The following is an 11,518-nucleotide window of genomic DNA, read 5'->3' as shown; positions in this document are numbered from 1 at the left end:
ACTTAAGGGCGCATTTAGTAGTTTCGCCCCGAGCGCAATATTTGATTGCTACGGCCCTGGTCCAACGGTAGGAAAAATTACAATAAAAATCAAAATAAACTTTTATCATAGTCACTATTTGTTTATAATGAATGATTTTTTTTTTTTAATACTGGAATTATTTTTTTTATGAAATATAATTTATCATTCAAATATTTATCGACACCCATTAACATATGGTTTGGAAGAAAATTGTTCAAACTAGGACATTTTTCTAATTATAATATTTTTAAATGAATATTATCACAGCAAAACCCTACAGTAAAATTGTTTTCACATAAAATGCATATAAAAATATAAAATGTCATAAGTGTATACTTTTTTGTTAATTTTTCACAATTTCATGTATTCGTATGTATTTTAATTAATTTTTTTGTGTAACATTAATACGCACCTTAACACGCGAAACCCCTTTTATCTGTAACCCTATATTTTAAGTATAAATAACTTCAAATTGTAAAAATAAAAATAATAGAACATCATCTCCAATTATTATTCATAAAGATAGATTTATGTTTGAAATATACCATCATCTGTGTACAAGCAAATTAAGTTAAGTTTTAAAAGTTCAGCTTTTTCCATCTTAAAAGAATTTATTATATACATATTTATTTTATAAAAGTTCACACCGCTGTACCACTTCTTGCATATGAAATGAAAATGCATACAACAAAAATACAAACCGTTTTGATTACCAAACATCGGAATAGTTGTGCGGGATCCGGCGCCAATATTTATCGTATTGGACACATGATGCGCCATCTAGGACATAGCGTTATACGCATGTTTCAACGTTGCAGAACTTCCTTTATTTTTTAGATAGTTATTATCACATTGAAACAGTGATCGGATTGAGATAATATTTTTTCTCAATTATTAACATTTTCCTATACAATTCTAAATCATGGCCCACCATGATTCTTATTTAAGTACTTTACAAATATAGTTGTAAATATAATTTGAATTTAAAATGTACGTAGGTAGTGTTAACATGTTTAATTGCAAATATGGTTTTATTTTGAAATGTCCCAAGTAGCAATAAAATATTTTTAGAACATTTAAAAACAGTATAACATTTTAAATTAAGTTTTTTGTAAGATTATATTTTTCATGTACCTATTTAAAAACGTGTGAAGTTCATTATTTTTTAAATAACATTTTTCTCTTTTTTCAAAAATATTTTCAACTTATTACTTTTGATAAATACCTTAATGACATTTAAATTGAATTATTTTTTTATTAATATTTTTAAATATATTATAAATAATTACTTTTAATTAGTATAAAAACAAAAATAATAACTATTATTTTTTTTTTAATTAATTAATATAATCATATATTATAACTATATAAGTTATCATAATATCAGATGTTTTAGAAGCCATATACGACTCATTGAAAAACTTTATTAAGATAATTTATCATATATTTTTTACTTAAAAATTCATTTTTAAATGGAGCAAAACATAAGTTGTATTTTTTTTATTAAAAAAAAAAAAAATCACAATCTTGTAACAAACTCTGAAAAAATTGTATACCATTAAAAATTCAAATATTTAAGTAACTTCGTTTCTTCAAAATGTTGAATTGGTGTATATATCTTTTATAAATTTTGATATTTTAATTATTGAAATCACACATGTTTACGTTTGACCAGGCTTGCGCTAATATATCTGCTTTACAAGAATTCTCGGTTTCTTCAATAGTATTGACACAAACAGTAGGTTGATCGGTGGAAGAAGTATCGGAAGAATAATGCCTAGTCGAATTAGAACATAGTAAAGTTCTAGTGGTTGAAACTGAAGTTGAAGATGTTGAAAGAACTTTTGAATATGATAAGCAACGCAATCTTTCTCGTGTCAGTAAACCTTGTATATCGTTTTGTAAAATAAGAGCTCGTTCAAGCGGTATTTTTCTCATTTGGTTGGCCACATGCTTTCCAAAAGTTTCAAATTCATTATCGACACATCCTTTAGCGATACCATCTAATTTTGAAATTTCTTTTTCAATTGTAGAAATGATCGGTGTTTTTGTAGATTTCATTTTTAAATTCGAAGTTTTCATATTTTCAACTTGTATTTTATTTCGTAACATCTAAATAAAAAAAAAAAAAAAAATATATATATATATATATATATAAATAAACACCAGGTTCATGAAGGGCTAATCAAATAAATCAAGATTTGATTAATATTTCTAAAATAATGGGAAGTAATAAACATAGAAAAGAAGCTGTAGCAGTACGAGAAAATAATGCCGACTATTTTATAGAAAGCGGTGCTGTACCATGACAAAATCAGATGATTTATTAAAAGTATTACATTTTTTTGTTTTATGGAAACAACACTATTTATTTTCTAATTATAATAAATTTAATTTGTTATATTTACGTAAAAATATGAAACTACTGTTACTACTTACCAAATATGATTTATTATGTTTAGCTTCGGTGACTGTTCTTAAATATTCATCAGCTTGCTCAAACCATCTCAGTCCTGGCTTATAGATATCGTTGGTTCCAACTCCAATTATTTTAGATTTTAATAATTTAGTTAATTCCCTACAATAGATAGTCCTAATGTTCTTAATTTTAATTTTTAAGTCATTTTGTGTTAAATTTGGTTTTTTGAAGATTGTTAATAATGTCATCAAGTGCTGCTATTCGAGCAGAATTATCCCTATATGAATCCAGTTTTGGATTCCAAAGTAGTTCTTTTTCTTTGTATAGTTCCAAAAACTTTGTCATGTCACTATCTGTCCACCTTTCGGCCATTTTATCAAATCCTAATAAAAAGCAATTTATATGCAAAATTGAATAAATTAATAAAAATAAAGTACTTATTGGAGAATAAATAATTTATTTATTTATATTAATAATAAAAATAAAGATAATATGGCTTAGGAAAAATATCATTCAATAGGCGTCTAATATAATCAGGCCCGTATTTAGGGGGACACGGGTAGGCACATGTCCGGGGGCGTCTAGTCTCAGGGGCGGAAAAATATTTTAGCAAAATTAATTTTAAAAATGATGTACCTACCTAATGAAAAAAAAATTCAACAACAAAAAAAAGAAAATAGTATGCTTTATTATTTATTTATTAATTAATTAATTTTTAAATTAAAAAAAAAATTGTATTTTTATTATATTATAATTTGTTAGTTAAAAAAAAAATAAATTGTATATTTTATTATGTTATAATTTGTTTAATTTGTTAATTAAAAAAATTATTAAGTGATTTTCATTTATAAGTTATATATTAATATTAAAGAATCTGGATATTGGACGAAACAATACGTGTTATATTATTATTATTTATTAGAGGAGGGGAGCATAAATTATATGCTCGGGCACAACATTTTTAAATACAGGCCTGAATATATACCAAATTCTATTTAAAACTACTCTGATCGATTTCATATTTTATAAAATGTAATAATAAAATAAAATATGTATCCACATAATATTAATCTGTATAAAAATTTAATATTTATTTTACAAAAATTAATTTGTTAATAAAATCAATGAACAACATCGATGAAATAACAAAAGTCAAATGTTTCTATTTCAATTTTTATCTTATTTAATAATGTTTTAATTTACATAAAAATATATAACATGAATTTATAATCTAGCAGTAAATATTCCAAATAGGTTATTAATAAAGTTAAATTAATATTCAAAAATTAAATATTATTACAAAATTCATTCATTCAAAATACTTAATTTGAAATTAGTTTATTTTTATTATTATTTTGAGTACACATGTAAAACTTCATCGCCTAGTTTTTTACATGATTTTAATCATGCGGCGTTGATCGGATTGTTCAAATCGACCTAAAGATATGTCCACACTAACGAACGAAAAGCATTTAATAACGCATGCGTCTATCGAGTTAAACGGAGAAAAGTTTTGTTCAACATGCGACAAAGCATGTGTTTACAAGCCCAGTGGATTTTTTGTGCGTTTTGATTGCGATTTCCGTAATTATTTCATTATTTATTTCAGTATTTTAATTTGTATCATTATAATTTATTCGTTTATATTGTATGTGTTGCTCATAATAATAGATGAAAATTAAACATTACAATTTATAGAGGCACATAAACTTTTCTGTTTTACAATTTCTGGCTCGATCATTTTTAATAATGAAAAGAAATTGGTTTTGGACATTCGCGTAAAGATTTCAAACAAAACAGTCTTCGTCCAATTGCAAATCGTGAATAATACCGAAGGTTCGCGTTTTAAAATAATTTTTTATCCATTCGGAACGCTTTTTCTCGCGTTTATTTGTCGCATTCGCGATAATGTAGTACGCTATGGAAATACTGAGAAATAAATTAGAATCTGACATACTTTTAGTTTTAACTATACCGACTTTGAAAAACGACCACTGGTTGTAGACACAGGTGTGCACAGAAAAAAAGCATGCGTTTAAAGCGGTCAACAATTGCATGCGCTCGTCGAATAACGAAAAACTAGATAAAACGCAAGGGGAATAGGACACTCAAAAACGAAAACGCATTAATGTGGACATACCTTATTTAAGTAGACTGCTTTTCTTAATCGTTTGGCTGTGCGATAATCCGAAAACGAGTTTACACGTTCAATTTCGCCGCACGGCAAAAGTCGTTCGACCGCAGTCGACCAGTGTAAATCCGCTTTAAGACTGACGTGCTTTCGATTATGTAATGGTTCCGGCGTACTGGCGCGCAGAGCCGCCACCCCGCTGTATTGATCGCGAGACGCTGCCTCGCGTTCATTACTTGCATCATTCTCGTTGGCGATAGGTCTCTTTCGTAATCTCTTTTTTTCATACGCGTTTCGCACTCCAAGCGTATTCGACACGGTATTTCACGACCGCAAAAATCACGTCGACGAATGGTACCGTCTGGTCCGAGTGAATCGAGTCCTCATATTTTTACCTCACTAAAATCTGATTCCACTCGTAGTCTTATATGTAGTGCACGAAAAAATAACGCATGCGACGCTATACTCTAGCTCAGGTGTGGCAAATAAGTGGCACGCAAGAGATTTTCGATGGCACTCGAAAAACTTTCATTTGTCCATGTATATTTATAGATTTTTAAGAAACATTCGATAAATTGAATTATCAATTGCACATATTAATAATATGTATTTCACCACGACGTATTGTTATTATTATAAAACATAATTTATATGTTGTAATATAGTGGTGCACTAGACTATTAGAAGTGTGTGTTCACTTCAACTTGAAGTTATATTCTATCAAACTATAATAATAATTTAATATTTTTTTTACATTATTTCTATTTTTACTTTATACATTATCATTAATTTTTCATTTGTATTTTTCTGTATCAGTAAAAATAATTATGGCACAGCTGAATTTTTTTTTTCAATTACGTCACATATTGTCGCGTTGAAAAATCCTATTTTCCATCCCTGCTCTAGCTGAATCCGTGCGTAGCATACGTTGCGTCTCACTCATCGAAACGCACGTGACGCATGTCGGCAAAATTGACGTTAGGTCGTGAAATTTTAGTCACAAAAATAACGTTGACCACTGAAATTATTATTCAATAATTAATTATCTAAATTGCTCGTAGGTATAAATACAACTTAATTATAGTTATTATTTTATAATTTTTTTACATATATATTTACCGAGTATGTTAAGTATACAAGATACTCGATATTCTTAGTTCTTTTAATACAGATTCCCATTCTTTATCTACCGTATTGCGATTTTTAAATTTTGAAACCATTTCTTCCACAGTAGATCCTTTTTTGAACTTCAGAAATAAGAAGATTCATTTTTAAACATAAAATATAAATTTTATAAATCCTATTTAATTTATGTATTCAAAATTGGGTCTTGCACACAGTACTTTGCGTTGAAAAATAAAACATGTTCTTATTTTTATTGCGCGATAAAACGTATCGCACGCATTGCTCGGCCAGTTAAGAAATGTCCGTAATTTGTTGCTTTTATTTTATTTGTTTGCATGCATCGCCCGTTGTACAGGTAACGCAAGCAATGCACGGATTCAGCTGGGACATAGCGTAATGTTTCGTACTTACCACTTCAAATGTGTTTATTGTTAATATGTTTGTATGGTGTAAGTACATGTATTGTGTATACGTGTAAAATGTTCACACGATGAAAATTGAATGAAAAAAAAAACAAAAAGAAAATTAAAAAAGTAGAAAAATTTATAATTAAGTAACTGCTGATTTCCAAAACAATTTTTATTTATGTTATAAATAAATAAGGAATACACACTGTGTAATTCGTATACATGTAGCGTATTCCGTAGTGCACTCAGCAGTGATAGATCGATACGCGTGCGGCGCACGATACGCGTTCATAATAATTATAGCATACTTTTGGTAATCGCTGCGATGACACTCAACAACATTTATAAATTGATTATTTTGATCATTTGAAAATCACCATTTTAGTATTTTAAATATTAAATAATATAATAAATCTTTAATATGTATACTATTACAATCAGAATTGTCTTCTTTTCATAAATATTAGTAGTGCAATCGTTCCGTCGTCCAAGTCACTGGATATAATATTTTGATATATTATACACGTACACGTATTATACGCGTACCCAAGGGGGGGGGGATTTCGGGTCCAGACCAACCCCATTAAAATTTCAACGTTTACATTTTTAACGCGTTTCAAATTAAATTTAATAAACATAAAATAAAATAGTATTAATATTATAAACCTATTTTGAAATCTAAACCATTTGTTATTTGTTATTGTATTTATCATATTAATTCTAATTAATATTATAAATTTTGTCTGTTGTGGCCGTTAACCCGAGGATTGTATAACTTCAAGATAACCACGGACTATAAGTTGTAGTTCGTAATAATAACAGTCGTTTGTGGAGGTACTTGTCATGATAGTGATTAGTGGCGGCAAATATTATATTATATTATTATATTATAAACAACAAGCCCGTGTTCGTTATAAAAACTTTAAAAATAAAACTTAATTATTATTATTATTTATTAACTATAAAATTCTATAAATAGATATTAGGTATTTTTTCCATTCAATAAAACAAAAAATATTAATAACAGCTATCATAGTTGTAATCAATAATGAGAAACGAGACAATAACCAATGGAGCTATTACCCACATAACTTGGCAGTTGTTAAATGTTAATTGACGTTTATGTAATTTTGTGACCCGTGTTTTTCTTATTTTTTTAAAGACTTGATTTTATTGTGAATTCAAAAAACTTGAAAATTAAAAAGTTTTGCATTTTTTTTTAATTTTTTTTTGCATTTTTTGACTAAATTAACTTTAAATGCATTTCTAGGGCTTTTTTGACCATTTTAGTGCATTTTCTTAGTTTTGAGAGCATTTTTAACTATTTGTTCATAAAAATGAACGAAAATTATAAAAAAAAAGGATACTATACAACTAACGACAATCATTTTTGTTTCAAAATATAAGATAGCATATCATTATACAATGTAATAGCAATTTAGTTTAGGTTAGTAATAATGACTAGCAAAAATATTTTAAAATATCAACAATTTATTTTAAATTATAATTCAGAATGAAAGAAAGAAAACAGTAGCATAACAGAACTAAACTATTAATAACGTACAATACAATAAAAAAAAAAACCAAAAAAATAACACTACTGTGGTATAGTTTTAAATTTTTTTTTCAATTTTTAAGCTATAATAAATATAATTTAAATGCATTTTTATAGTGGATTTTTTGAGCTTTTTAAATTATTTTTGGATTTTTTTAAGCGTATTTTTTGAGACCTAGAGCATTAAAATCCCAGCTTTAGTTATAACTTATTATTTATTTTATATTTTATAGTATTCTGTTGGTTATAAATTTAACTATGATCATGGGTGCCCATAAGTAAAACTTTAAAAAGGAGCCAATTTTGTTTTTCAAATCATGAGCTATATATTCTCAAAATGGTAACACTTATTCAATTTTATGTTAATATTATTTTTTTATAGAAGAGAGGGGGACAAGTGCATAATCTTGCCTTCCCCAATGATCGCCCTTTACTATGATTATGCTTAGAGAACAAATTAAGTAAAACTATTAGACCCCCTTCCCTTAAATAATTTCTAGTTACGCCACTGTACACGTATACGATATCAATCGATATGTTACGATCATATAAAGTGAAAAGAAAGTGATAAACGACGAGATGTATGTAAAGGTACGTTTTCCTAGGAGCGCGTTTTTCGCGCCGTAAAAACCGATCACGTCGACGTGATAGCTTAACGCGAAGTAGAAATGTTCACCTATAAAACTAGTGGCGACGCGTTGAACAATTCAGTTGACTAATAGTAGTACTAGTATTAAGGTTCTGGTGTGACCAATGTGTAACGTGTATTGATAAAGACGACCACTTCAAGTAATTCATCAGATCATACAGTATTTTATGATTGCTAACCTCGTCGTCATCCGATAAACGAACGTTCAGCCAAATAGAAATATTTTATTTTTGTATATTATTATCTTAAAAACACTTAAAAAAAAAAAAAATAACAAAAACAAAAACAAAAAAAAAACAACAATTCCTAAAAAGCTGCGCGCTCTGTCGTCAGTCGGCAAATCGCGCGGGGCACATGGAACGTGTTGCGCTCTATAGGAAAACAATGCGATCAGTTTCAAAAGAACAAGTGGTTCACGGCATATGGAACATGTTGCGCTCTGTAGGAAAACGGTGCGATAAGTTTCAAGAAAACAAGTGGGTTGCGTTAAGCGTATTACGTCATACACGTGTAGAAAACGCGTGATCCTAGGAAAACCTACCTCGAGGACGCGGAAACGGAAACGGACACGAAAAATGCAGCGTTGACGAGATCTGGGACGAACATCGTAAATAGTACGGGGATCATTATTACACGTGTTTACGGGGTGGGGGGGGGTACTTTGCTGGAAAACATTCTGTCAAGAATAACCGGGCTTCAGCCGTACGTATTAGGGTACTAGCGTACGAGCGCAACGTAACAATTGATTGACTACCGCGTCCGTCAGTCAACTCTTAATGATCTATCGTCAAATGATTTACGAATCGATACGATTTGTACAGATAATAACGATTCGCACTTGTACTCGCATTTTCTTATCTAGTGCTTCATAAACACTCATTCTCTGACTTGAATTCTTCTTCTCACTCCGTTGAAATCAACACACGCCCGTCGTACGACGACACTGACCGGTGGTCATGTCGACGTATTGTATTAATTATTTCGTAGCATACCAGAGACACCGTTCTGGAGTACAGCCAGGCACGGATCTCGAAATATAATTGGGCAGAAAGATTATTTTTTCGAAAAGATAAAATTAGTATACAGTTAAAAAAAAAACAAGAGTAAGTTATTGATTAAATTTAAAAACTGAATAACCCGTCATCGCCCGAGAGATATTTTACTATTTTAGATAAGAAAAATTACATAAATCCCAAACGTATACATTTTAAATCTAGAAAAGCTCAAAGTATTTGTATAATCGAATGCTAATAATTTTTATCGATTTGTACTGTATATTCGTTTAAATATATCTCAATAGGTGATCATTGAAATCAACGTATAAAATACAATCAAAATACTATGTAGGTACCTATATTTTTTTTGGTAGAACTATTGTCTTTAAATCGACATACTTTTGTTGTAAAATTATTCTGTTATATATATTTGTAAAGTATTGATGCGTAAAATAATAATAAATATTTATAACTAATATGTAAAACGATATGATATTGAATATGATAGGAACTATGTACTTCTTCCCAGCGATATACGTTAATGTGTGTATACTTTGATTTTAGGTATATATTTTTTGCTTCTGCGTACACAGATATTTGATTTTTGGAATGGATGTGATTAAAATCTGAACAAAAAAGTATTATTTTTCAAGATAGTATACGTGGGCAGGTGTTGGAAATACGATCTCTTCTCAGACTTTACCGGCCGATAAATAATCTTTTGTAATAAAACACTCCTTCATAGCAACCGACAAGGGTGGAAATAATTATTTGCAACAGCAGGTGTACACTTTGGAATGTAGCCGTGTGCGCGATTTGGGTGAACACATGTTAAAAAAAATTGTTCAAGTAATTGGAAATAAAAAAACAATACATCTTAGATCAGCGAATAAAGATTGTTATTATAGATTATCCACTATGCGACTCTTTAACAAATATTGTAAAGTCTGAACTCAATCTAAATTTACATTCTAATTAAAATTCATAATCCAACTTGACATTTCTTCAAGTCTTTGAAATTATTTTAAAATGTTTATTTGGATTTATTTTTACGCAATATATGAATGTTTCATACACAATATATTCAATTAAATCGTCTTGGAAGAAGTAACGAAATATTTGATAAAGAATACATAAATTTAAAATGTCATCTGAAAGTTCAAAGTTACCAGTAAATTCTACATTTTGTATAGACAATTTTTCATGTTTATACAAAATGTACAATTTTTCATGTTTCCGAGAAATATCCAACTTTTTTTTTCTTATTTTAGGCTGAGACTTAGCAACAAAAGGAGATGTGGTTATATCAAATTTTAATTTTGAGATCTGGAGTTTTATATATTTCATTTTTTTTTTTGCGGCTGTTCAGAAATAAAGCTTGGAAAAGATATCGATGGACCGTCAGGTTCACATTCAACATCTCCCATGTCAACATTAATATCCAAATTACTATCTAATAAGTTTATAGAATTAAGGAACGGATCTAATTCATCTTCATCAATATTTTTTAATTATTTACCGAGTGCCTCTAAACCAACTATATTATTATCTATATAATATCCTGGTATGCAATAATGTGACTTCCATTGCTATGTGATATTCTGTTTAGATCTCAAATGTGACCTTCCCGTTTTATATCCACTATCCATCTCATGAGCATCACCAATAACTTATAGCAAAAAAGACTTCCAAACGTAGACACATTTAGATTGAACATGTAATGTAAATTATAAATCTGTATACGAAGTACTGTTTGGGTCCCAAAATTGACTACACATTTCAATTTCTATGTGTCATCGCATGAAGTTCGTGTATGGACCGGGAGCATAAAATCTTATTACGCGATCTCCGGACCCCTAATTGCACCTTGCTTATTTTTAATTTTTGGCCGATCAGCGGTGTGTAATGTGGTGTAATAGTTCGAACAGCAGTGGTCGGGATTGCCGAGCAAATACTGTCGAACTAAGTGGTGATTGTTGTGCGAAATGTGTTTGTGTATGCGTGTATTTAGAAGTGTGTGTACTTAAAACCAGAAATTTAAATAATACAAAAGACACAACTAAATAACGGTAACTAAATATTATGTATTGCTGGTAATAAAATAGTAGAGGTGTATGTGAAATTCTCAGCAACACAAAATGTAAAAATAGTGTATAAATAGCCCTTCTAGCCCAACAATATAATTCAATAGGACTTAGTATGACTTAATAGATTAA

General features: G+C 29.1%; 1 pseudogene; it reads right to left on the bottom strand.

The window, feature by feature from the left end:
* Positions 1 to 2,103: 2,103 nt before the first annotated feature.
* LOC112688786 lies at positions 2,104 to 4,696 on the bottom strand (annotated as a pseudogene).
* Between the last annotated feature and the right edge of the window lie 6,822 nt (positions 4,697 to 11,518).

This window comes from Sipha flava, unplaced genomic scaffold, assembly GCF_003268045.1.
Source record: "Sipha flava isolate LNK unplaced genomic scaffold, YSA_version1 404_pilon_pilon, whole genome shotgun sequence".
Classification (NCBI taxonomy): domain Eukaryota; kingdom Metazoa; phylum Arthropoda; class Insecta; order Hemiptera; family Aphididae; genus Sipha; species Sipha flava.
This window is presented reverse-complemented; position numbering and strand designations above follow the sequence as displayed.